We start from the raw sequence: 4,909 nt of genomic DNA on the forward strand, positions 1-4,909 counted from the left end.
TATATATATGAATAATTGATGAGTGTACAAATACTAAACTCTTACAGCCGTTTCTACCATGAGGCAGCCAAATCTTCCATGTTATCCTCATCACGTGAATGATATACAGGGATGAAAAACATTGGATAGAAATTGGACAATCGTTGAGCCCTAAGGCTTCTACAGAGAGTCCAAATGTTAGGAAATTAACATGTGGGAAATTGAGTTAAAATAATAGAGTAGGGTAAAATAAAATAAAATATAATAAAAATAATGCAATAGAAATAATAAGGAATGGGAAGGACTTCATCTTAAGGTGCTACTATAAGCCATGAATTTCCATCTTGTGGTATATAAATAAAGTCACTCTCAGGAGAAATTTCGGCAGGATGCGTTTCACATCGTGTTTGCATTATACCGGAAATTTCTCCTGACAGTGGCTTTATTTATTTACCACAAATATAATATAAAATAAAGTGAATGGACTGATTTAAATCACTGAAACAAAGTGGAAGCTAATATTGCATTCTTTGGGTAAACTGACCTGTCAATAGCAAGGAAATTTTATATTATCTGAATATTGAAAGACTAATATCAATTGAATTGAACAGAGTAAAATATAACTCCAGCAGTATTATTTTTCTTAGTTGCAAAAACAATATAATTGTAAGGTTATCCTAGCAGTCGGAGTTGAAGATTGGTGCAAATTAGTTAAAACCCATATTATACAAATCTGTGAATATTTGACTAGGTTTACTCAGGTGGCATTCAGTATGAGTGAATTCAAAGAAAATTACTAATATGAACGTAAACATTTTATTACTAATTCATTTCTGCATTCTAAGGATATGGAACATTTCTTCAAGGCAGAGATCACATTTCCAATTATAAAGTACAGGACGAAGGACTACTGATAATTGACCATTCATTTGGTTTCGTATCCTTTAAAGTCCAAATGAACTTACTCAAAATAATACAGTTCATTTTTTCTCTCCGTTTTTGAAAGAAAGAAGATGATTACGTTGTCTCCTTTTAAAACCTGTAGAGCATGATCCATTGAAATACTTCAAAATACTTTCAGCTATTATTGTACATTTATATACTCTATTATTTCTAAGGCATTGTCTTTCAAGTGGATATACTAAGTTGTTTCAATAGTTACAATTACGTTTTTCGTCAATATTAACCTTGTGCAGATTATTGACAGAAGTATTCTATATTCCATTTATCGGTTTCATAACACATCGAACTAGATGTGCCATTCGATTCCCTGTTCAGTTCATTAAATTCATAGTTAGGTAACTTGACAACCATTGACTCAATTATTGTTTTTATTAAAAATGTTAGATATACAAGTGTTCACTACATCTCTATTCTTATTCATATCATGTCCCACTCCATTGAGATAGCTATTATTATTACTAGTATTATTATAATTATTTATATTTGTACTCGCCCCCTGTAATCAAACTCTCTAATTCTTTCAAACTGTGTTCTGCCTAATCACTGCCTCTCGGTGATACTCCTCTATTTGTTCCTGAATTGGTCGGTATAATGGCGTAACTCAGTCAATGTTGTTAACTGTGTTTTAGCTAAAGCTACAGCTTGAAGTCTATCCACAGTTGTCTCTCTTCGGCATTTCCCATTGATATCGACTAAAGAGCTAGAAACATCTCTGGGAATCCGACAGGGTGCAGCACAGGACAGATATGGTGTCTTTACACTTTTAACCATAAGAGAATTTTTTTTCCCCTCGGTAACTGCAGTGAATCTGCCTTTAGCAGTTGAAATATGTCACAAACATTTTAACTAACATGAAGTTCGCTAATGCCTAAACACTGCTTGGTGCTCATACAGCTGTGTGTGTGTAAATATATATATATATATATACATATATATATATATGTATGTGTGTGCGTGTGTGTGTGTGTGTGTGTGTGTGTGTGTGTGTGTGTGTGTGTGTGTGTGTGTGTGTGTGTGTGTGTGTGTGTGTGTGTGTGTGTGCATGACTTACCACGCCTCACCATATACAAATTCAGTCAGAAACCCCATAGAGTAAAATATATTTCGTATCCTGGCTGAATGAAATATAAGCTAAAAGCAGTAAAGCTTTGCCGAAACCAAGGTCTCCACGTGTAATAAAGTAATTTGTTTACTCCTGGTATAACTCATGTTGAAGAATTTAAATCATTTTTGCTTTGTTTCAAATTTATATTCATTCCATTTTTCTTTCATTTCTTCGTTTTAATCTTGTTCCTTTCCTCCGACAATTTCTTAAAGTATATTTGTGAAATCCTAATACGTTAAACCATGTTATACGCACGGTTAAATATTTTAAATTAGTACAATGAAATTTTCATTTTTAGACTCGATGTTTTATGTTTGTCAGAAAAGAGGCCAAAACCTATTTAGCATTCTATTTAACTGTCGAAATGAATAAAATGAGACTAGGCTTGTTTGAGAAAAAATTAAGTGGAGTCTATACATTAAAAGCTAAGGAAATGTCAACCAATTAGGTATGAAATAATGCATTTTTAACTACAGAATTGGAAGAAGACAAAACTATAAACAAATAGCGTGTAAAATACTGGGTCTCGATTCCTATAAACAGCCTTCGACTTTTTCAATCCAAAGGATTATTAGCCCAACATTTCACACGATATTCTTTATACCTTTTAGGGTGGCAAGCTGGCAGAATTGTTAAGCATGACGGACAAAATGCTTAGCGGCATTTCGTCCGTCTCTACATTCTGAGTTCAAATTCTACCGAGGTCAACGTTGCTTTCATCTTTTCGCTGTCCATAAAGTACGTGCCATAAAACTGAACTCTGGGATCGATGTAATCAATTTATCCTCTTCCTGAAATTGCTGGCCTAATGCCAACATTATCTATAGCTTTATTTACTTCGAGACCCAAGGTTAAACACGAATTACATCATGTTCTAACGAAGTTTCTAATTTTTTATGATGTAAATACAGAATATGCTGATAACAATACAAAATAATTTTTGACCGAAGAATTTCCCTACGAAATCAATTTAAAAGTCATTAAAAACCATCCAAAATTTCTGCGATATTTCTATGAAATCGCTTGCTAAAGGAATACATTTTTGTCAGTTTACAATATTTAAAATTTCTAACTTATTCGAAGAAGCAACATACCATTTATACCATTAACAATATTAGTTCGTTCGATGAATCAGAATTTCCCATTTCCACCTTATCTTAGAAAATTAGATCAAAGCATTTGAAATGCTAAATCATATCATATGGGTTTTGTAGAATCGGATTGGAACAGAATACACCAATATTCCATAAACAGTTATATTAAATAGCTTCTAAAAGAAGCATCACATATTACCCAACAGTTAATGATATTTACAGGCAGTAAACCCCTGGACAGGGGTCGAGTACGAGACCGTTGTGTGTCAGGATACAGTTTAAGATGGCGTTTGTCAGAGTAGCTATTACTCTTTCATTTTATAAAAGGGACTTCCGTTTTACTTGGTTGACGACATGTAAGTGAGTCAATACGATTAACGCTTCGACAAAAATTTTCACAAGAAAGTAAATTAGATTTCAGATAAATAAATATACACCCGTCCCGCTACTAACAACAAAAGTAACGGATATAATAATGATAATAACATATCTATATTTTTGATCGAGAACCCCAACATACATGAAGCGTCTTGTCTAAATGTTTCTAAAACACTTAAGGGTATGTAAAGTCATGTAAATTCTCGGCAAAGACATTTATAAAATTTATTAATACGTATAATTAAAAACAAAAAAAAAACTACATAAAATAATTCTACACACAAACACACACACACACCTATTGGCACTTTGTCTTTGTACACTTAGGATACAGCTTTGAAATAGAACGATCTTATGGTCTTAAGAACTAGGATGTTTCTCTTTTTCTTTTGAATTTTATTTTCTACTTGCTTCAGTCATTAGACTGTGGCCATGCAGGAGCACTGCCTTTAAGTATTTTAGTCGAACGAATCGATCCCAATACTTATTATTTTTTCCGAAACCCTAAGGTTCAGAGACGTGATCACACCAACAGCGGTTGTCATGCTTTGGTGGGAGACAGGCACACACACAAAGACGTACACACACACACACACACACACACACACACACATACACACACACATACACACACACACACGCACAAACACACACTTATACATATGATGCGCCTCTTTCAGTTTTCCATTACCAAATCTACCCACAAGGCTTATAAGCAGCCCTAAGCCATAGTAGAAGACACTCGCCCAAGGTACCACGCAATGAGATTGAACCCAGAAACGTGTGGTTGAGAAGCAAACTGCTTACCATCCCGCCAGGTCTGCTCTTATACTTATGCACACTCTTTGCAACGTTAATGTTGTCGATCACATGTCCATACTTGGTAGCAATGATAACAATGAGTCAAGAATCAATGTCAATGTCAAAGTCGCTTACTATCGTTCACATCACTACCATTCAATGTAATGTGACACCAGGCCCTAAAAAGGTGTGTGAGCACCACTTCTGTCTGATTTTCCTGCTCACTCTCCGCTCATGAAAATCAGATATACGCATCCATATATATAGCACAGTTTATGAAAGCGTAATTTCTCTACACACCGGCCTGAATATTCTTAATTACTCATGCGGGGAGATACCGAAAGCCCTTCCTGTCACATGGGCATTAAATTCGATAGAGATCAAGAAATATATTTGGGCGCTTGCTTCTTCAGGTTTTGCTTGGATTCGTGGACAATTTTGCCAGTGAGTTTAGAGGATTCGAACGCCGAACGCAGAGAGTTGGAACCGCTAGGCATTATGTCTGAGGATGTAACGATTCTGCAATTTCGATCAATTCCATATACATGTACATATAAACACACACAAATGTATGTATGTATGTATATAT

At 34.7% G+C, this 4,909-nt stretch overlaps 1 long non-coding RNA gene across 1 annotated transcript in view; it reads left to right on the plus strand.

The window, feature by feature from the left end:
* LOC106870538 (uncharacterized) overlaps nucleotides 1–4,909 on the plus strand; it is a 148,368-nt gene that overhangs the window by 134,413 nt on the left and 9,046 nt on the right. The window lies entirely within an intron of this gene.

This window comes from Octopus bimaculoides, chromosome 25 (assembly GCF_001194135.2).
Source record: "Octopus bimaculoides isolate UCB-OBI-ISO-001 chromosome 25, ASM119413v2, whole genome shotgun sequence".
In the NCBI taxonomy this organism is placed as follows: Eukaryota; Metazoa; Mollusca; class Cephalopoda; order Octopoda; family Octopodidae; genus Octopus; species Octopus bimaculoides.